The sequence below is a fragment of the Nilaparvata lugens genome, chromosome 12 (assembly GCF_014356525.2).
Source record: "Nilaparvata lugens isolate BPH chromosome 12, ASM1435652v1, whole genome shotgun sequence".
Lineage (NCBI taxonomy): Eukaryota > Metazoa > Arthropoda > Insecta > Hemiptera > Delphacidae > Nilaparvata > Nilaparvata lugens.
In genome coordinates this window covers 35,388,507-35,413,302 of record NC_052515.1, presented here as the reverse complement: position 1 = coordinate 35,413,302, position 24,796 = coordinate 35,388,507, and the positions used below count along the sequence as shown (strand labels likewise).

Here is a 24,796-nt window from a genome sequence, read left to right as displayed (position 1 = left end):
CCCAGCATTGGCCATCTATATTTTCGTTGGCCTACCCCGTTTTTTATGCTGGTTTGGAGTCCATTCAAAGACTCTGAATGACATTCTCTCCATATTTATTCCACGTGGGTGGCCATACCATTTTACCTGGTTCTTAACAATGCTACTTAGTATAGTTTCTTCTACATTCATCTGCTCTCTTATTTGAGCAAGCCATTATGCAGAATATCTTTGATCCATGACCCACACCTCAGATCCATAATTATGTCAATATTGGCTCTATCATAGCTTTCTGATATATATTTGTTTTTGTCTTTTTTGTTAAAATTTATTGAATAAAATCATATAAAGAGCAATTTCAAAACTATCTATTAATATTAAATTCCTACTTCACTTTTCATTAATTTACACTAGGAGGTAAACCATGCCCCGCAAGGGTGCCATTAAAAACTTGACAAACTAAAATTTGACGTACTGAAATCTTGAAGATTTTAAAATAGGCCTATAACCATACTCGGTAAATTAACAATCTATTCTCGATTTCTTTCTCTTTCTCTGTTTCATTCTCTCATCTCTTTCTCATTTTAGTTTTCTTGTTTTCTCTTTCTCTCTCTCTTGTTTTCTCTCTTTTCCCCTTTCTTTTTCTTCCTGTCTTTCTCTTTTTATTTTCTCTTCTTTTTTGCAAAGAAGCAAAGAACCTAGTTTTAAAACCGTGATGCTCCGATGCTCCTATCGTTTTGCCTTGCTTCATATGGTGAGGCGAGGCAATTTTCAAATTCTGCACATGATCAGCCGTTTGAAATAGATAAACTTACGCATGATCAGCTGTTTGAAATTGATGTAATTCGACAATGACGTTACAGGCAAGTTTGGGTTGAGTGTGTGAATTGGAAAGAATATTAAATAATAATTGGATCTTGAAAGAAACATAAATTTCAATGCATTTCTGCAAACTTACTAATCATCCCCTTAAATTTGACGTATTAAACTTAAAGATTGGTTCAGTAATTAGGATTGAACTGTGCATTAAATATATAGATTCAATATGACTTGTATAATAATCTTATTACAGTGAGAAATCCATGATAGTAAGCTTTGCAGTCACAAATTTATTGTGAGTGAGGTAATAGATAGATAGCCTTCACAGGCAAAACAATATAGTAGTACAGATAAGAAGACATAAGCACCATCCTATCAGTTCTGCCGTTGGAACGGGGTCTGCTTGAGGCCAGTTCGGTAGTTCCACTATCAAAATCAGCTCATTAGGATAGGAGTCTACCAATTTATATCCGTTCTGTTTTCAACTCTGAGCATTTTGTTTTTGTCAACAAGTTGTTTACTCAAGTTTACTTGTGGAAGAGATAGAGAGGGAGAGAGTGTGAGGATCATCTACCCTTCCCCTGCTTCTAGGTCCCTTTCCTTTTTCAGATAGAATTTTCTGCTTCTAGAATTTTTAGTTTGGTTGTTCTAAGTATGGTAGTTCAATTATGTAGAGTTCAACGATTTAATTATGGAATGAAAAACTTTTGAGAGGTTTTGAGTTCTGAAGTTCTGAATTGAATAACTGTGTGATTAGGTATAATTTTGGAACATAAGGAATAATCTGCGATTGAATTCATGAATAATTAGAATGAATGATGAAACATTTTCCAGATTATTTTGAAGGAAATAGTATCAAAACAGATTTGGGGAATGTTCACTTCCTATTTCTGGATAAAAACCAAACAATTAGAGGAACTTTCAGTTGTGAACAGATTTATTTCATCATTCCAGCAAGCTACCCGTTGCAATCTTTCAGAAGTGATAATAATCTCAATTACAACTCAAAATGAACAAGGGAGTCGGTAAGATCGATAATAATTTTAGACCGGGGGAGAATCTAGACAAGTTTTAAAATAGACATTGGCCCCTTTCCACTCATTCAGATATTTTCCGATCGATCAACCTATTAGTGTACTGTACAAACTTATTGAAACTAAAAATGTTTTAAAGCTCAAAACCTCAACAGCATATAAAAATAGCAAACGATTTAATCAAAGCAATTATGTATTTATTGACAATCACAAATCGTAATAAACAATATGATCGGGAGAGGACAACTATAATATAGAGAATAGAATGTAATACTATACTATACTATACACTCTATACTCTCTGAGGAAAACAGATAGAGCCTATAATTATCATCAATGGGAAAACCAATGTTTATTATAAAGAAAACCAATGGGACTAGAAATGAACTTTTGAAATAACAACATCATGACAACGGCAATTGAAAAATTATGTTTTGACTAGCAGGTAACCCGTGCTCCGCAAGGGTTCACTTAAAAACTTGACGTAATGAAATCTTGAAAAAGAGTTGGAAATAGGCCAATAACCATCCTCGGTAAATAAAGAATCAATATACAAAATTTCAAGTTAATCAGTTGAGTAGTTCAGACGTGATGACGCGTCCATCGTGAATTTCCTATCCCGTACGTGTATAAATAAGCCAATTCTTTCCTTTATTATAATATAGATAACAGTAGGCCTACTGATTGAATGAGCAATAACACTGAACTGATAATAATTACTGATGATTGAATGAAAATAAGATGCAGCACGAAATCCAAGGGCAGCCTGTCAACAATTTGATTTTTCCTGCAACCTTCAGTTACCCTTTGGTTTAACCTTCGCTTGACCTTTAGTCCGTGGTTTAATTCCCACCAAGATCTGGCATTTTCGTCATACATTTTCCATTTTATATTAATAGTTTTATTTCTTTATTTAAGAATTAATCGACGCGTTTCAAAAAACCAACCCTTTGATTCTCCTTTAAAATTCGTGATTCTAAAATTATTTCATTTTTGCTAATGGCGCTCACATAAGTCCGTGACTTGTTCACGGATAATTATATACACAAATGACTTTTATTTGACACTTTACAAACTTAATACTATGGCGAAGTTGAGTTATCAAAGAAACCATCTTCAAATCGAACCAGAGAATCAAGTGGGGGATGATGTAATAAATGTAAGCTAGATAGAGTGAAAATCGATCAGACATTATCAGCAGGAAAAACTCAACATTATAGAATAATTTTTCCTCAACTAAATTCAACTCAATGATTGACAGGCGACTGCTACTATCAGTCACTGATTCCCTTTCTTGCTCAAGACTATTCTTCATTTTTTCCTTATTCAATCAACAGTCTGGTTCAATAATTTCCCCATGCTAGATATCCTTTTCATGACGATAAGTTATTTTTTTCCAATAGCGTTCAATATTTATATGAATTGTATATTATCTTGATGATTTGATTTCGTTGATCTTTTATAACAATACTGTAGTTGAAGTAAAGGCGATACATTATCAACAAAACGACTTGAAGTTGTCGGAACCACTTATTGGAGAAAAATACTAGAGAACAATGAAAAAAAATAACAACGAAGAAAAGGAGGCGACAAAGTGAACAATAAGATGGAGTGAGAAAAAATGAAAAGAAGTAAGATGATCGCCATGATAATAAGGAAGTAAAAGAACAAAAATGCAACAAGGAGAAATTCTTTAAAGAAGAATGCAAAGAAATGAAAAGTAGAAAAAGTATAGGAGAGAAAAGGATGAAGAAGAAAATAAAAAGAATCACACAGAGAATAGAGGGAACAATGAAACGAAGTTGGAGGAAAGAGAATACTGAAGATTCTGTAACTTGACCCAGTACGTGATGCAATCTGGTGGCTGAATCAAGAACTAGTCCCTTGAAGTGGGCTCGACCAATCAGGATCTAGTAGGCAGAACCAGCAGGCGGGGCTCAGTGTAGAGCATGTCTGCGATTGGTCAATCCGTGAACAATAAATGGAGGAAGAGAAGTAATAGATGCGAGAAGGAAAAAGAGACAAATGCCTATAATTTGTGGTTTTCCTGTGAGAAAAATTATATTCTTTTTTTCTGCATATAAATTACAATGTACGTATGTTAGTTTAAACATGGATACATAATGACTAACAATAAAGCTCAACAAGAATTCATAATGACTAACAATAAAGCTAAATATTTAACGAATTTCACAAAGTATGAACTGAATAAATATTGAACAATATGACGATAAGAAGCAATTTGAATAACAAATCATCAACTATACAGTGATAATGATATTGTGTTCTGCCTACATAAATCGGCCAAATTTGAACAGATTACTGCCCACTCTTGGTAAAGGATATTCTAGTACACATATCATTTCAATCAACACTTTACTTGAATAATCAGATACTGAACAAGATGGCTGCCCACGAAATTTATAAGTAACCTGACAGCATCTAATCCACTCGACTACGGCCACTCATTCTAGAAGTACTAAAGCAGGACGTGAGACAAAAGACAAGGAGGGAGAAATTGAACATTTAGAATAATTTTCTTTTAAATAAATTATGCTGCTCGATGCTGAAGTTATCTGGTTTGGATATTGACACTGATAGCTCCATATTAGGCCTATGCTAAACCTGACAATTAGAAAACCGTGTATCTCAATAATCCTTGAAGTGGATTTTTGCATTCACTGCAATGGTTTTTCATCATTTCTGCTGGTGTCAACTTCATGTATTTCTATGGTCTTTATGAAATCATATTTGTTTCAACAATAAGAACAAAGTTTGATTTGAATACAATAGAAAATTGAATTTCATGTCTAAATGAAACACATTTCACAAAGGGAAAACTGTTGAGCACAGACTGTACAAATCTGAAGTATCGATTCGAAACTTGATAGAAACTTAGTCTGGTGCTTTTAAAGCTTAAAGTTGGGCTTGGAGGGAGTAAGCATCACTTGAGAAGTTGTGTAATTGCTGAGGTCGGAGGCAACGCGAAAGCCCTCCAGTATTGCAGCGAGATGATTCATTTAAAACCGTCAGCATTGGTTGGATCTGAAGCATTGATATTATCTACAAAGAGGAATGCTCTGGCAGAGCTGGAAGTTGGCTCCCGCTTTTCATTGGCTCAGCTTGCAGGTCGGCCAAATATGTACATTTATTATGATGCTCTCACTCTGTTTGCTAAAACCAACCAAAATCACAACGCCAAAACTGGATACATCCATTCACTAGATTTATAGTGGAGCATTGTATCCTATAGTATGGTAATCACAACACAATAATATCGAGTGACCTGGCTGGCTCAGGTCTGGCGTCAGAGTTTTCTCAACTGATCAACTTCAGGGCCTCTGACATGACCTAACGACTGCTTTTTAGGCAGTCAGGACCGACAGTTTGACGTGTCTATCCGAAACACGGGAGTAGCCCGATAAAAATATCTTGCCCGGGCTGGGACTCGAGCCCGGGCCTCTGGATTATGAAGTCAGCATCTAATCCACTCGACTACGGCCACTCCGTAGTATGTGGAGTATGGTGTACATAACACATCTCATATTGTCAGCATTGACTGGATTAGAAGCATTAGCATTGATTTTATTTATGCAATCATACTGCTGCACAGTATACTGACTGCTGGCACATTTTGAAGAGAATATTCATCCTTGAGTATTATTTTGGGCTGACACAGTTTGAAGAGAGTCTTCATCCTTGAGTATCATTTTGGGTGTGACAAAAAAGACACTATAGTTGTTCGGAGATTGAAAAGTGTCTAGGCTATTTGTTAATATTGTTAAGAAATTATGAAACGCTATCGATGGGAATTTCTGCTGAGGGTAATCAGCTAATTTCAGATAATCATTATAATTTCTGCTGAGGAAAGGGATGATGGTGATAGATGAGTTCAAGGTGGGTTCCGAACCTTCGAGAAGTTATTTTGCACCTCATAAACTGTCTGCCTCGAACCCACACAGACGTCTGCAGAGACACGCAGAAAGTATCCCTCTCTGTATAAAATAAGTTGAGACTTGACCCTCCCTCGCAGTTCTGTTTAGGGTAGTAAGGAGAAGAATATCAAATTATCAAAGAGTACAAGTTTTCTCAGAAACTTTTTGAGTATGGTGTTCCAAAAGAATACACGATTTCGTTGTTTTTACATTGATCTTATGGAGCTGAATTGATGACTCGACTGCTTTGGCCAACTTCTACTGTTCACTGCCAATGTCTGGAGTTACAAGTTACTGGAGAACTTTCATAATACAGTCGAACCTCTCTATAACGAACCTCCACTTAACGAAATCCTCTACACAACGAATTTTTACCTGGTCCCATGACATTTTAGAGTTTTTGCTGCTTATTTACCTCTATTTAACGAATTTCGGACCTCTCAACAACAAAGTTTTCTCTTGACTTCAACATACAACGTGTAGTGTATATAGGAAGCAGACGGTCATTTTCAAGGAATTCTTTAGTTTCAGCAGAAAGGTTAATAGACTAAAAATAATGGCAATTCAGGTAGGAAGAAGATAGGGTGGTAGACAGTCAATAGAGGGTGAAACACATGTCGGAAATTGAATTCCAAGAGCTTGTCATTATTGTAGAACAGGCAGGTGAATGACTGGTCTTTCCCATTCTTGCTTTTGTCACACATTCACAATTCTTTGAACTGACTATGATAATGATGATGATGACTGTGACGAAACTGAGGAGAAGAATCCGTCAGATCAAGAAGTTCTAGAGGCTTTCAAAATTTATTATCAGGCAAGGATTAAAGCTGAAAAATAGTGTACCAGACATGTCCGACTGTTTGAATGGATGTGAGTCGTTTATCGAACATGATGTTTTATTCAAATGCAAAATTCAACCGATATTACTCACTTTTTCAAATATAAAACAAAAAAATAATAGGAAATTTGAGTTATTGTAGTATTTATAGTGAAGTTATTGACAAAATAACCGTATTTTGCGTTCCATCTAATAGTAGTGTAAAAAGTTGAAAAATATTGCTAAAGAGTATGTACTTTGATTAAGCTCTACTAATAGTACAAATCAAGATTTCTGGAAATAAATTGGTGAGTTTACTTATTACATTCTAATTTTAAAAAAAAATGTTTTTTTCAAAAGCATGAATTTTTAAATTGTTATATTAATATTGGCCTAATAGGTACCCTACCTACGTTCGCGATGATATATAGGCCTATGTTTTGTGTACCATATTCATTTATTTACCGCCGTGATACGATATTATAAGATTCATAGGATCATGGCAGATTTCTTGACAGAACCTCTCAATAACGAATACCTCTCGGCAGCGAATTTTTTCTCGGGATAATCGACTTCGTTATACAGAGGTTCGACTGTAATTGAATTATGGACTATAAAAGAATAGTTCCAAAAAAAGAATGGACTGTCATTTTTTCTTCTTCCAACTCTTCTCTTTTTCCTCGCTGTTTCCCTCTTCAATTTCCTTCACACTCAATAAGTATTTGCATACTACACTACCGGCCTATCTTATGGAAAACAATAATATATTTCTCCATCTTTCATCTCTCCAGTACACAAGATCACGTACCTTGACAAATTTAGAAAATGATGTATTTATTGTTTGTACGATCTGCCACCATAACTTACTTTTAAGAAGTGTCACTACACGAGAGCACATCCTTCTGCTCAATACAAATAACAGTAACAGTTACATTAATGGACAAATAACATATAACAGTAACAAGTCATAGGAAAGTTCAGGATTGAATTTTGGTTCGTAGGAAACGCCACGCTTAATTGGTTCGTAGGAAACGCCACCGTAGGGAAGTGCAACAATACAGATAACAATAACAAGTCTAGTACAGGTAACAGTTCGTAGGAAAGTCCAGGATTGAATTTTGGTTCGTAGGTAATTCCACCGTATAAGTCCTACGCTACCGCCCCAGCCAACAGAGTCTCTGTGACTTTGTGACTGTGACTTTTCCAATTCATTTATTTATTTATTCATTTATTTGTGGACAGAATCACAAATCATATAAATATGATTAGGAAGGAACAACAGGCTTGGCCCAAATCTATTCCATTCCCAAATTTTGATAAATTGATAAAATGTCCAAAAAATAGGTTATGTTTCTACTGTAAAACGTTCAATTACTGCGCCTAACCGTACATAATGATCACATAGTATACTACGAAGGTAGTTCTCTCAGATCCACATCAAGTATTAACCACATTTTAACATGATTTAATTTAATAAAGCGAGGGAGAAAGTGGTAGGTGGGGGAGGGGATAGGTGGTTTGATAGACCACTGAGGAATGTGTGTCGCACTCCCAGCAGTGCATTCTTGGCATGCCTTACATCAGCAACTGGCAGGTTCAACCATTGTTGGGCAAATACCACAATTTCAATATGAAAATTCAACGAATACCATCACGGGAATTTAGACTGCAAACTTGTGCTGTAGATTTATTATATTATATTGTAGAATCAATAATACTCTTTTATTTTCTTTGATGAAAATTTTTAGTTTCGACCAATCACAATAGTGTTAATTTTTTATTATTAATTAATTTTTTACTTATTTCTTTCAATTTCGACACTATTCTTGTTGACACAACCATACCCTGCAATGATCATAACACAAGAATAGTGTCGAAATTGAATAATGGAAGTGGGGAGAGGAGAACAACGTTGCCTTGCTACTGCCTACTTATAGAACTGATACAGGTATATCAGTATATCAGATTACATATAAGATGTAATCTTAATTATTGTCCATTATTGTTAAAAATAATAGATTATATTTTTCGTCAAGAAAATATAGTTTACAATCATTTGATCTTGAATTTTTATAAATGAGATTACATATTTTATTAATCAAAACATCACTTCACTTCTATGGGCTACTTTATTCAAATTAATAAAAATCTGGTGTGGTACACTCACACAACTTTCCTTGCTCATTGATCTATAAGCCTCATTCTTAAACGAGGATAATCTAGGGGAATAACATTATGCCGATTGGCGGCTAAATAATTTTATTAAAACTACGATTATACTATTGTTATTGTTTTCAGAGAACATTTTCCTTGTTTGAATTATGAAATTGAGGATTTTTTAAAAGTTGTCAAAACAGCTGTTCTACAAATAAAATATCGACGTGTGTTCTTTTGAATAAACTGCTCTACCACCTACCTCAAGCACGAGAAGGAGGTTACAAGTAAATTTCTCAAGGATGGGGTGGACCCCCTGTTAGTTTCTCAGGGAGGAGACTCATGCTAGTTAATAGAGCTGATATATAACTATACAGGGTATGAATTTGAAAAAATCGGTTCAGTCATTTTTGAGAAAATCGTGAAAAACATGGTTTTTTAGTGATTATCCGCAATTTTTCTCAAGAATATTACGGAGCTCCTGCAATTTTCCCAGAAATGAGACTCATGTCAGTTGATAGAGCTTATAAGTAGCTATCCATGGTATAAATTTGAAGAAAATCGTTAGAGCCGTTTTCGAGAAAACCGTGGAAAACATGGTTTTTTTAGTAATTATCCGCCATTTTTCCGCCATCTTAAATTGAATACTATTGAATTTCTTACTGTCAGGTCCTCATCGTATAAGGACCTTAAGTTTAAAATTTCAAGTCAATCGGTTGATTTGGAATGGAGTTATCGTGTTCACAGACATACACACATACACACATACACACACACAGACCAACACCCAAAAATCATGTTTTTGGACTCAGGGAACCTTGAAACGTATAGAAAACTTGAAATTTGGGTACCTCAATTTTTTTTGTAAAGCAATACTTTCCTTACCTATGGTAATAGGGCAAGGAAAGTAAAAACCATATAAAACTTGTAGAACCATTTTATTATTTTTTTTAAAACATGTTAAAATGTGTCTAGACTTCAAACATTTTAAAGTTTTTAAAATGTTTTAATAAAAGGGTACTACAAGAGTTTTATATTGTTTTTATTAATCAATTATATTTCCACATTGGAAAAAAGCTATAGGGCAACGTTGCACATTTAGAAAAGGATAGCGCTTTCTGAATTGTCGAATGCTAGACAAGGATAGCAATGTTGATCAATTACTGCCATTATAACGTGGAACTCACTATCGTAATAATAAAACTACCAAGTAGCCCCGGGGGAAAAATGAAAATTGTGCTGTAGATTTATTCAACTTCAGAATTGAATAGACTGAGTTGGATCTACGGCGTTATTGGAGACTGCATTGAATTTATACTGTTCAAAAACGAGATCAAGCAGAAGAATAATAAAAAATTATTGAGTGCACATCTCATGGATTGGGGTAATCTCACCCCACGTTAATAACACGAAATTAATCAGACCAAAGAAAAGATAAATTACGTCTCAAAGAGTTAATTATCATTAAATAAACTACAGTAATCACTTTGTACATCAATAAATAATATTCTAAAAACAACCAATTATTAGCGAGTTTGGAAGAGGGGTGAACATACTATAATCCTTATTTAATCCTCCTCAAATATATGAGAATCAAGCCTAAAATACAGAAAGACTCCAATAATACCAACTAATGGGACAAAGGGTGTTTCAAATTTTCGATAAGTATACCATGCGGCGATGCGCTATAATAACATTGTAAACCTTTTATAAACGAAAACGTGTTTCGAAATACTGTTAAAATTAAATAAATCATTATTCAAAAATTAGTAAGTATAGTGCATAGCTGCTCATAAACGAAAACGTGTTTTGAAATACTGTTAAAATTGAATAAATCATTATTCAAAAATTAGTAGGATAGCTGTTCATAGTTGCTTAATATAACTGAATCATACATTACCAATTAGCATCCTTTCTGTGAGTTGACACAAATTAACCAGTAATTTTTCTTCACAACACCACACTATGCACCACACTTTATTTCAATAAAAATTACTTTATTTCAATAAAAATTGTGCAAGTTTATTAGAAGTTTCAAGAAACCTTTGATTTAAACTTCGAGCTGTAATTTATTAATATTGAAGAGTTCAATAATCTGTCTTTCTAACTCGATTAATGAACAGCTACTACAACTTTAACAATTAAAAGCATTCAGCCTCAACAATCAGACAAAACTTATTGTTGGAATAGCTGAATTTTCAAATAGTGAGATAATTAACAGCTGACACAACCAAACAACTAAGTTCTTATTAGCCTAGTATGTTACCAACCTTGAAAATTTCAAATCTATAGTGAGGACAACGTTAAAATGCAGTGAAGAAAGATAGGAGAACAGCGTTGACGATTCTCTGCCTTGCCACTGCCTTCCATAGAGGATAGATAGCTGATACTAGTATATATGATGTGATATTAACTGTTCATTATTGTTTAAAATAATAAATTATATTTTATTCGTCATAACTAATCAATAACTAATTTATAATTAATTTTAATTATGAAGTGACTAATAATAATTATTATTACTGAATAATTTATAATAAATAAACAGATTAATCAGAGGTCCTTCAGCGTTATCGATTTGTTTGTATATTTACACAGACATTTATAAGAACAAGATAACCCAGCAGGACTGGAACTAGAATACAGTTACTTTCGTGAATTTCACACTGTATTACAATCATAAAGTAAACCAGAAATCCAGGTAGAATATAACGGGATAGTGATACCGTTATATTACTTCCACAATAGTGCACAGGCTGAAAACAAATTTCTCCTCCGGCCTAAATCATTATAGCTCTGGAGTATAAATTTTCGGAGCAAGGAACTTTTGAAATCAATGCCTTTTGCCACCAACAACTTTGCGACTAAAGGGTTCGGACATAAGAGAGAGAGAGAGTTCTTCAAGGTAAATTCAGATGTCTCCAAAAGGTGGTTGGACATTGGTCTTCAACACAAAGGAGTTGGTCACATACAGTAAGCAATTCATTTGCAGGCCTATTCACCTATATTATAGAAGTTGATTTTGTTTGTTTCTCAACATTAAATAAAGATGAAATCCCTTTCTTGAAGCATTACAGGTTTCTATTTTCATTAGCATTTATATTTCAAACAATAATGGGCAATAACAATAAAGCCCAAAACAGGAATTCAATGTGATTTATATATTCATTCATTTAGATTTAAAAGATGAATTATTATTTCCGTGAGCAGCCTCCAATAGCCTGTGTGATTGATGAGTGATGGAAGAGTGACTGAATCCCGTGAGATCTAGTCTGTATATCATAATGTTGGAACATAAACACTGACTTTGAAACTCCTGAGAGGCCAAAACTACGTTCTTCCAACTACTTTTGACAATTTTTAAAAAATATTTCAATTATTTCTGAGGAACTTTCTCGCTTTCACCGACCACTTATCTTTTAAAAGAAAAGAGCATGTCGAAAATTCATGTTTTCTGCTCCAAATGTCTTGACATTGACGAACTTAATCAGTAATTGAAAAGTAGCAATAGGTCGGATAAAAATATTCAGACACCAATACAAAGAAGACATTCTCCCCGTTCTTTCGACATAGAATTCTTACTCATTACGACATCCCATCATTCTGAGAGAAGGTTTATTCAAAAGAGAAACTTATTTTCGCAATGTTTTCAATTTCATGAAAAAAAATTAAATTTTCTTCCAATCCTTCAACCCTGAAACTTTCTCAGCACTACTGGAATTACGGGGATGATATTCTACAAACAATACTGTGGTTGAATTAGAAATGTACAATTTTACACAATTTGGCAACGATGTAATTTCCTTGGATGGAGGACCAGTCTTGACTATTTTATACAGAATATAATAACATATTCGAAGAGAAGCCTTCTGAAGATGTCTGTAATAAGAATAGGGTGTTTATCTACTCAGTACTCAGAACTATTCTAGAAATGTATCTATGTATGGTTTTCATCCAGTGACAGAAGCATGTGAACGGGTCGAAAGGACCGACTATTGTTTGCTAATCACCTCGCAGGTAGAGACCCCAGACTTGGTTGCTATAGCCCTCATTGGACGTAACCAGGAAAAACAGGGCTTTAGCAACCAAGTCTGGGGTCTCTACCTGCGGTTACGTCCGATGAGCGATTTTGGGGGTTAGCAGTCCACTGAGCGATCCATTGTTCAGAATAACAATAAGGATAGGCAGACACTATGAATGGGAGAGCTTAGGTGTCATTAATCATCGGGCACAGTGACAGAGAAAGGCTACAAGCGATGAAGTATCTCACAGATATCAAGAAGATTGACCAACTTCACATCTACAAGCAATCACAAATTTCAAGTTCATGCCAATCTACAATCGTTGTAGCTAGTATATAAAAGCGAAATAGCTCCTATATTTTATTCACATAACAGATTCCATCAACAGAGCTCAAAATCTACATATATAAACTTAGGCGCTTAAATCCCAAAAATTGATAATTTGAAAAAAATTTCCTGAGTATTTTTTCATTTTGATAAATTGATAATACCCAAATAGAATTTTTTAAATGTTTGTTAAAATATTGTTTATTGTATACAATTATTCTACAACAAATGATTCCTTTTTATGGGAGGTGGTAGGTACCAGAGACAAGAAATATAGCTTATGCTTATCCTTTATCTATGTAGGTTTCAATCATCATCAGAGTATACACATACGAGCTTATCAGCTTACTCTCAAGAAATTATACTCGTGTATTGATCGCTGGTGACTTGAATATAGATGTTTTAGAGGCTACGACAGCCTCAGTTGAACTGAAGAACATTTTGAAGAGCTACGGTCTCTCTGCCATGGTGAACTTTCCAACTAGATTTTGCTCAACTCGACAATCAGCGCTTGATAATTTTCTTACAAATCTTCCACACAGAAATATATTATAACTGGAATAGACACCTGTTTATCAGACCACGATGCTCAACTTCTAGAATATAAAAATGTAGAAGAGAAAAGGAAGAATGATAGTGTTATTAGAATTAAAACCCGAAGATTCTCCAAAACAGATGTAGAAAGATTTAAGAGTCTTCTCTCTTTAGAAAATTGGTTCAATGTATTTAATGCAAAGGTTGAAGATAAATATAATGAATTTCATACTACCTTTGTATATTACTTTAACAAATCATTTCCTGTAGTGGACAAAATAAAAAGGATTGGAAGTGGAGTCAAGTGGATAACACCTGAACTGAGAGAGCTAAGAAAGGAAATAAGTAGTAAATGCTGTAGAGCCAGGATTGCAAATGATTTTGATTCACTTGATGACATCCGCAGAGAAAAACGTCAATACAGAGAAAAGTTAAGATCTGCAAAAGAAATGCATTTTAAATTGTTAATTGAAAATTCGAAAAATCCGACCAAATGTACATGGAATGTAGTGAATTCTTTAACTGGTAAAAATAATAAAACCGACCATGATTTAGAGATTGAGCATAATGGGAGACTCTACAAGAATCCAACAGATGTGTCAAAGCTGTTTAATGAATATTTCACAGATAATACTTTATTTCCTCAAGATACAATACAGTCATCAATGTATTACAGGGAGTAATGAATGCCGATTTCGCCCAAACCAAGTTGATGATGAAGAAATGCTCATATAATAGGATCATTTTTAAATCTCAGATCGTGTGGTTTTGATGAAGTTCCAATGTCCGTAATAAAAGAAGCTAAATTTTATCTGATGAAGCCCTTGGTCCATGTAGTAAACTCTTCATTTGTATCCGGAATCTACCCTGAACTTTTGAAAATAACTAAAGTAACGCCAATACACAAGAAAGGAGATAGGAACAAGCTCAGCAATTACAGACCGATCTCAGAGCCGTCAGTCTTTTCCAAAATATTTGAGAGAGCAATGAGTAATAGACTTATGGAACACCTGTCTAAATACAACTTGATTGACGAGGAACAGCATGGTTTTCAGCGCGGTAAATCAGTAATGACAGCAGCGGTCAGTAGTATTGAATGGATTGTTGAGCAGGTTGATGCAGGTCGGCGCACAGCATCAATTCTGATGGACCTCACCAAAGCTTTTGAGTCGGTGTCTCATAATATACTTCTTCAGAAGCTGCATTCATGTGGGGTGACTGGTAGATATCTGCAGTGGATGCGTTCATATATTTCAAATAGAAGGCAGTTCGTGACAGTTAGAAGAAGAACTTATGATACCTTCAAATCAAGATTTCAACTTGAAATCTTCAAATCTGAACTTAGAAGGGTGACTCGAGGCGTTCCCCAGGGATCTATTTTAGGCCCTATCCTCTTCATTATCTACTTGAAAGACCTCCCTTCAGTTTTGAACCTACAATACCTCGAAATTCACATGTGCAGCTGTGTATGTATGCTGATGACACTACGCTTAATGTAGCTGGTGACAACGAGGAAGAACTTGAAGAACGCACTAATTTAGGTCTGCTTCAGCTTGACAAATTCTTCAAGGATCATTGCTTGAGACTGAATCCAACTAAATGTGAGGCTATAAAGTTTTCAGCTGGAATTCGTGAGGATGAGGAGACTGAATTCACTGTTGATGGTCACGTACTTCAGGAACCTCAAACTCAAAGTTCCTGGGTTTGACAATAGACCAACGATTGTCTTGGAAGTCACATGTGGATAGCATATTGAAGAAGCTGAACTCTGGCCTCTATTCACTCAGGGTATTGTCGAATTATTCAAGTCAGGCTACACTGAGAACCATCTACTTTGCAAACATTCATTCTCACCTAGCGTTTGGAGTAGGACTCTATGGAGGAACATCTCTTGAAAACTTGAAAAAATTATTCACAGTTCAGAAAAAAGCAGTCAGAATCATATTGAAGTTAGGTTTCAGAGAGTCTGTGAGAGAAAAATTTAAAAGCCTCAACATATTGACAATTTATGGACTGTACATAATGGAATGTATTCTGACATTGAAATTTAAAAATGAAGAATATGTTACCCACCGGTATCATACACGCTCAAGGAGAACATATGCACTTCATCAGCACAGGAGACACTTCTTTGAAAAACGGCCATCATACATGGGAGCAAAGTTCTTCAACAAGCTGCCGATTGATGTCAGAGAGAAGGAGGGTGCAGACTTCAAGAGAGAACTGAAGAGATATTTAATTTCTATGAGCCTGTACTCAATTCAGGAGTATCTAAATTGAATTGTTGTTAATGTTGAAGTTCTTTGACCTCTTTTACTGTGACGTTATTTATATTGTATTGATGCAATGATGAATAAAGAATTATTTGATTTGATTTGATTTGATACGCTTGTGGCCTTCCTCCGTCACTGTCCCTGATGATTAATGACACCAAAGTCCTCCCATTCATAGCGTCTCCCTATCCTTATTGTTACTATGAACAATGGATCGCTCATTGGACTATTTTTTCCCCGATCGCTCATCCGAAATCGCTCATCGGACGACACCGTTTTTCCTAGTTTATGGCGAAATACATGGTGTCAAAGTTTGGGTCACCAAAATTTAGTTTTATTGAAATTTTAATATTTATTTATTTAGTGTGAGAGCATACAGGAAACCCCAAAAATGTGCTCCTTGATCAATGAGAAGTGAAAAATGGACAAGTGAATAATGAAACTAACAAATGGTATTAAAACAAAATTACTCAACTATATAATTTTATGGATTACTCAATGAATAGCTTGAAAGGCCCTGAAATCGATCAGGTGCGACCTGAAAACTCTGACACCAGACCTGAGTCAGCACGATCACTCGGCATTATTATTATAATTCTCAATATAAAAGCTTTCACCAAATTTGAAGGTCATCTATTAGATTTTAAATCAACAAGGGAGGAAAATCATGAATCGGCAAGGAAACAAGCGAATAAATCCGCAAGGTTAACAGGTGATTCAAGGTCGAACGACAGGTTGACAACAAAATAGAAAATAATGAATAATCAATATACTACAATACGTACTTGTGAAGAAACAGACACTGCACCGAACAATAACGAACTCATTCAAGGTCACGCTGCAGACAAACAATGTTCAACTGTTCCGCATAGCGTTTTTGGGGTCAATGAGTTTTTGGGGTTTTCAAGATATACGGGTCGAAAAACAAAAGCCGCCCTTAGAGAAAAGAAATCCTTCCTACACTAACAAGTTCCTTTCTACACTGAAGTTGCAAGAATCCATGCAACTTCAGACAATGAGAAATGCGAAATCGCATTAGATTGGTCAATAAATTCCCCAATGAAAAGGTTAATCCACAAAGAAAAGATATCATAATAGATGCTATCTTCTATCTTCTCTCTTTGGTAGATCTTAATCATCAAAGTTATTGCTGAATCCTTCCACCATAGATGCTCAATAGTCTACTATTCTCCACTGGAATGATTTGACATTATCATAGACCTTGATCTTAGAATGGAACTACAGAGTGACATGCAGATGCCTTGCAGTGTTCAGTTCAATTACCCCGCATATATTAAATCATAGCTATAAGTTCATTGCCCGCCTTGTAAAAAAAATTTCAATTATTTCAACCATTCAGTACTTATTCCACCCTATACATTTTATCAAATAAAAAAAATCGAAACTCACCCATAACAGATTTATTGATTTTTATAATGTGCCGAGCCCAAATAACACTGGTTAGTTGTATTGTATTTACTAATGGTATTGTAGTATTAGTGGTATAGTCCAGTCAATATAGACATAAAAAATGGGGTGTGATTGCAATTTATATTGTAGTTCTGATTTTGTAATATATTATTTGGGTATATATTTTTGGGTTCATTTTCCAGTTTTCAGCTATTTCTGCCAAATCTCGTAATCGGACAGAAAAATTTGCTCTTGCCCTTTCTTTAGATTATAAAATCCTGAATAGAATGAGAAACTCTCCAATGAGTACTGATTTTTCAAAAAATGAGTGAAATTTGAAAAGAAATCTATTTTGATGAAATTCGAAGAAAAAATCTATTTTGATGAAATTTGAAGAAAAAATCTATTTTGATGAATTTTAGTTTTCGATCAACAATATCTTCCGATTGTTACCATTTAGATGTATAATTCAAAATCCCTCTGGACCTATTTTTGTGCTCTACAATCTGAGATCAGGTAGAGCGCTCTATCTCATATAGATTTCCAGGTACGGTACACCTGACAACAATGCTCCTTGTATTGTGAAAAAACACTCAATTTTCAGCTTCAACCATCATCACCAACTACAGCATTGTTTCACATTGATATTTCGTACAATAACATAAGTTCATGAGAATATGTTCTATGAGAATCACCCGTTAGATGCACTTCATTTCAGTATTTTCTAGTGGAGAGGCGTGCTTAAGGTCACCTCAAGGATCAAAATTTCAAACACTTATAACCTTTGACACAATGCTCAGATTTCATCGTACTACACTTAATTCTTCCCGGCTCGTCAAGACCGTCCAAAATTATGCATCATAAGTCAAATTCGGTCGAAAAATGGAAAATTTATTGTTGAGTGTACTTAAGCCCATTATTCCAATACACAAAAAAATTGCCAATTTAGATTTTTTCTTCAAATTTCACTCATTTTTTGAAAAATCGTAACTCAGTACTCATTGGAGATAGAGAGTTTCGAATGATCTCATTTTATTCAGAATTTTATAATCTAAAAAAGGCAAGAGCAATTTTTTCTGTCCGATTACGGGATTTGGCAGAAATAGCTAAAAACTGGAAAATGAGCCGAAAATTTGAGGTTTTTGGGCCACTCTGTATGTAGCACAAGGAAATTTTGCATGAAGTAATTTGTTCTGGACTTCTCTTATGTACCCAAATGATATATTAAGAAATCAGAACTACAATATAAATTGCATGCACCAATGTATATAGTGACTGGACTAGTATTGCAATGATAGTGGTTACTTGTAGAAAAAAAACAATATTTAAGTGAACAGGATTCTTGTGAAATCATGCAACCAATTATTCAGTCTCTAAAATGAACTATGGACTATTTTTACAATTATTGCATGTTCTTAATCAGTGCTGAAAATGTAATCCCTGATTTCCAAAAGGAACAGCCGGCACAGCCCTGATAGACTCATAGAAAATCAGACATATCTTGCATACAAATATTTTTACTGGCCAAGAACAAATAAAATACGCGAGTTTCAACGAACTGAATTTTCCTATACTGTATTTAGTAAATTTTAGAATGGTAATAAGAGATTTAAGGGTATGTCACCTGGCCAGTCCTGTCTGAATTTCGAACATCGAACTGATTACGCCAATAATAATAATACTACTAATTTCCAACTATTTAGTACCATCAATAAAATATTTCTCACCTGAAAGAACCCCGATCCTTTCCTCCGTTTTTTCTGTTCTAATACACCTTGAAGACCCCACTCACCGTGAAACAACTTGGCACTTTTATTATTACGAATGAAAAGAACAATAGCTTTTGGTGTCATCCGATGCTGTAAATTACGCGATATTTCAAGAAAAACACTGTTTCCTGGAGACACTATTTTTCCGTTATCAAAAATTCTTGTTTTGAACAGCGAAACCAATTTACATACATCCCCACTAGGCACTTGTGGAGGTCTACCACGCTTCATTCTAGGTATGTTAATTGGGTCTATTAGCCGGACAATAATACCATTCGATTACGTTAGCAATAACATTAGAAGCCTACATTAGTATATCAACATCATAGAAGTTTGCAGATAAAAAGAGTAGATCACTTCACTCCGTTTCCAACAACTTATTAAGGCAATGTTGAATGTTAGCTGGATGAGCAGATACTGAGGACTAGACCGGGCTGGGACATCTGTAGAAGGCCAAAGTCTATTGAGGAACAAAAATGTTTTGTCACATGTGCACTTGTAAGGAGTTTTGTGAGTTTCCAGGAATATGGTTTGAATATAGCTCTGTCAGGTAACAGAAAATTGAATGCATATTTCAAGATTAGGTCTTTGACCTATTTCAAGAATACGTCATGAGACCAAGAAATGGACAGGTAAAGAAATTGTTTGAAAGGAAACCCTTCAAGAGTGAAGGTAGTCGGCGCGGGAGATCTATTGTTTCCAAGAGTCAAGAAAGGAGGACTCGTCTACAGACAGAACTAACTATTTGTCTATAACTCGTCTAGAGTTCTTTGTCTTATTCTAAACATTTCTACATGCTCCTTACAATCTTTTGCCTACAAATCTGCTTATTTGCCAAATTTTTTTACGGGAATAGTCAAGGTATCATTCTATTGGTGTTGGGTACCAAATTGTCAAAAATATCCAATTCATATTGCGTTATTCATTATCAGTTTGATGGAATTTATTAAGTTTCTTTATAATACAATTACAAATTATAGAAAATTTAGACATGGTCGGGACCCACTGACATGCCTGCCCTAAATTTTCTATGCCCATGACATTCTATCATTTCACTATCATTCAATCATTTTTAGATGTAAGATATCACAGATATCCTGTACAAACATTGAATACTGTCTACAATGGCTCTTCACAGACATATATTAATTTAATTATTCATTTATTAATTTACAAAAACAAGGAATACTACATATTGATGAACAATACAACTTTATGATCGTCCGGATTCACCAATATGGTACGCTGTCCAATTGAATATTGTCTATGAAGATTCTTCACAAGTGATGATACAATACCTCCAACTAGTCTAACTCATGACAATATTTTATTAGTGTTAAAATGATTTTCTTTTCTGGACTGAACAATATGTCAAGCCTCTAGCCTTGAGACATTTCTTCAATACTTCCCCCTGCAAAAAATTGTCTTCAAGGCTGCTCACATTAAGAAAGCAGAGAGTAAAGAATGTAATCACATTACATTCTGGGTGAAATGTTTATCAATATGATACGTGTATCATTCTCACATGATACGTGTTGCATTTTCACATGATACATGTTTCATTCTAATTGTTATCTGGGTGATACAGACGCCATCGCCCAACTAGAGAAAGCAACCAGAGAGTAAGCAACCGAGTGATAGCAACGCCCATCTCAACTCTCTTGTGAATAGAGAGAATAACAGGGCGATACCAACGCCACGGCAACTGGAGCATCCCCATAGGCCTAAGTTCCACGGCTTTCGATAGACGCATTGCTATTACCTCTCTACGAACAACTCTATCAAAACTTTGTATGTTTTTGAGTGTTTCTAAAATGAGTGACGAGTTCCCAATCTACCGTTTCTTCAAGTATCCATTCAAACTTGAGAGATTAAGGCCCGGTTGCAAGAAGGTCTTTAAAATTTAAACATGGATTAAATGCCACAAGAACCAATCAGAGAAGCGAAGACGTCTTTAATTATCACTTAAACACAGTTAAAATTGAACAGACTTTAGTGGCATAAGATTTCATTGAATTCATTAGCAAATTGTACTAAGTACTAATAACAATCTTTATTCAAGTCTAAAAAATTGACAAATATTTTGTAGGAAAAAATAATAAGATATTTGGGGGGAATTGTTGGAGGAAGTGGTTGGCTCCGTGGTCGCGTAGATAAGTTATCGCTCAGAAGCCACTTCCGTTGGACGGATGATCACTTGATATCCGCTTAATGGTGACTCCGCTAAATTAAATATCATTAAAAAAGTTTCTAAATTGGTTCCCAGTGGTTCGGAACACACGTGAAGCTGTAGGCCCACTCATTCCTCACATGAAAAAACTTCCAACTGAACACATAAAAGCCTAGATTTAAACACGGTACCTGAGCAAAAAAATTGCATTTAAATGGCAATATTATTTTGGTATTATTATAAATGTTTTGCTAATTTTAATAATGTTTTGAATATGATGCAGTATCATTCATATATATAGTATGATACTGTATCATCTGGACTTCCTGGAAGCAACGGGAACTTGAGGAAATGAGATTACGCTTCCACCCGGCTAATTCGTGATCAATTGAGAACGTAACCCAAGTACTGAAGGTACATCTACATTTAACGCTAAACTAGGTTAAAATGAAGATGGTTGCATTTAGTTTAAAAGGCTGTGCGAAGGCAAAAAATAAACTTTCTACTGGTGATATTTTTCAAAGTTTTTCGAACTGTATATTATCGAGCTATCAAAATGAAAATGTTTTCTCAGGAAAACATTTTTTTCCGACCATTACTTTTTACTTTCCTTGCCCTATTACCATAGGTACCTAAGGAAAGTATTGCTTTCCGAAAAAAATTAAGGTACCCCAATTTCTAAATTACTATACGTTTCAAGGTCCCTTGAGTCCAAAAAACTGGTTTTTGGGTATTGGTCTGTGTGTGTGTGTGCGTATGAGTGTATGTGCGTCTGTGTACACGATATCTCATCTCCCAATTAACGGAATGACTTGCAATTTGGAACTTAAGGTCCTTACACTATAAGGATACGACACGAACAATTTCGATCAAATGCGATTCAAGATGGCGGCTAAAATGGCGAAAATGTTATCAAAAACAGGGTTTTTCGCGATTTTCTCGAAAACGGCTCCAACGATTTTGATCAAATTCATATTTTGAATAGTCATTGATAAGCTCCATCAACTGCCACAAGTCCCATATCTGTAAAAATTTCAGGAGCTCCGCCCCATCTATGCAAAGTTTGATTTTAGATTCTCAATTATCAGGCTTCAGATACAATTTAATCCTAACATTCCGAGAGGAAAAGATTGAGCATGAGAATCTCTACAATCAATGTTCAGTAGCATTTTCACCTAAAATTGAAAATAAGCTCGAAATTCGAGAAAATGTGATTATCCAATATTGCAAACTGTTGGCAACTGTTGATTCTATTAAATCATTCACTATGAAGAGATAGCAGACTTCGTGTGTCTGCAGCGCTATTGTCCTGCCACCAGCTGGCTCAGATCTTAGAAAAGTAGGCTTGAGATGTGCGGGAACACTAGCGTCAGTTGATAAATTTTCATAACGGCAAGGAAAGTTGTGTGAGTGCACCATACCAGATTTTTGAGATATGAGCGCCTAAAGTTTAAATTTTTGGGACAGAACATTGTAAGTTCGGTAAGAGATAAATCCATGAGATTTAGAGGATAGATTATTCATGGTATTGTTCATCTAATAAATCGAAATTTTCTGAAAATATCAATTTTTGAGAAAGTTATTCAATTTACTAAAAATGACCAAAAATAACTTTTAGTTGAGTTATTATCCCAACAGCTAATCAATCTCCGTTCAAACTGATATGGTGCATATTTACACCATGGCACTCAGTACAGTGCTGATCACTGATTGATGTACCATGGTGCAATCCCGAATAGATGCTCTTCATAGGACACAAAAATAGCGAAACAATCGAGCATAGTATCAAGATGAAGTTAGAAAAAGAAGCTCAACAGCGAAGACAGGGCAAGGACAGAACGGTGCTTCGTTCCACTTTCAACTATCCTACATTCTGCCTTTCCATTCGTTCTACTTCACTGAAGAAAAGGTGAAAAGGACAAGGGAGAAGATGATGAACAAGGTGGAAGGAAAAAGTAGATTACATAAAAAATGGTAGCAAAGTTATAGTGAATCATGTTCAATCATTCTAAGACTCAAGTTTCGTTTCAAAAAGCTCTTTGCTCTCAATAATCAATAATTTAAGAGGTGTATGCGATGAAAAATTCTATGAAAAAAGTGAAAGGGGGAACCAACCTACAAAGTTCTACAAAATTATATTGCATTTTCCCAAGATCACGGGCTCAATTTCTGTATAGAAAATTTTCTTTTTTAGTCATAGCAAATACTCTCAATCATAATGTTTTCATGTCGATTATGTGGATGAAAATTCTATGGAAGAAGTATAAAAGAGAATCACCTTGCAAAGTTCTGCAGAACATTTTAAATTTACCCAAGATATCATATTCTGTGCAGAAGATGCTATTGATTTTTCTATTTTCTAGTGATAACAATGTTGGGGTTTAAGTGAAAAATGAATGAAAAGGATCTGTCCCTCAATATTCTGAGTATGCCCTAGTTTAATTTATTATAATTCTACCAAACAGATAGCTAATATTGGTACTGTACAGGGGAGTTTGATTGAAAATTTTAAATATATTTAATTTTTGTGAAGCTTTTTTTGTATTTTGGTTTTGGCAAATGAGTAATTCATTCTTACATTCATTCAAATACTCATCGAATAACATTCAAGTAATTATATCCGTTAATAAACAATCATCGTTGATGAATATCTTGATGTAACAACGTCATCAGACTACAGACTACACCTTATGAATAATCTATTCATGAGTATAATCTATTAAGCTAATAAATAGAGACAATAGAGACGATAATTAAATTATAATTAGACTGCAATTTTCAATCGTCAGCAGAACTAGTTACATCACGGTGATATCTGAACTTCTAGATTGGCTCAAGTATAACTTACCTTAATCTAAAAAGTATTTATTTGAAGCAATCTTCAAGAAATGTATTGAACGTTGAACAATATTCGATCAAACACATTACAAAATTGAACATGAAAATTATTAATTTATGGAAAAAATGCATGAATGAGTAGATAAGAAATTCAAGCTCTTACCTCAGAACAGGACTCCTTAGATTGTGATATTGTTTCCTGAAAAACAAAATTTATTATTATTTGTCATGTTGAATTTAAAATACACTTTCATAAAACTCATTAATTCAGTTGGCACTCCTCAATAACAGATTGATTCAATAACAGAGGACAGCTGAAGACTTGCAAGTGCGTTGAGATGATTTAGAGAAAATTCTATATTTTACTGAAACTCTTATTAGTGGAGAATAATTTTTCGCATTTTCACAGCTTTTAGAGAACGACTCAGCTGAATGTATACTCAAATTTAGTTCACAGATTAATAAAATACCTATAGAAAAAAATATAGAGCCCTTTTAACTCTATTTTACAGGATGGGTGAAAAGTCCGAGAACGGCTTAATATCTCATACACAAAGGTAATTGGATGGTGGATGTGATTAGGGATTGGGGATCCTACTCGAATTTAAAATACTACTTTACTATGACTTCAAAAATCTGGTCCGCCATCTTGAATGCAACTTTATTTTTTTAATGGGAAGGAGGTCATGCGATACATGATTTCGATACGAAATTT

General features: G+C 34.6%; 1 protein-coding gene across 1 annotated transcript in view; it reads right to left on the bottom strand.

The window, feature by feature from the left end:
- The window catches only part of LOC111055129 (uncharacterized protein PF11_0213), a gene marked incomplete at both ends in the record, with an annotated part of 33,630 nt that extends 9,350 nt beyond the window's left edge, over nucleotides 1-24,280 (bottom strand). The window contains 1 exon segment of the mRNA XM_039439407.1: nucleotides 24,245-24,280.
- Between the last annotated feature and the right edge of the window lie 516 nt (nucleotides 24,281-24,796).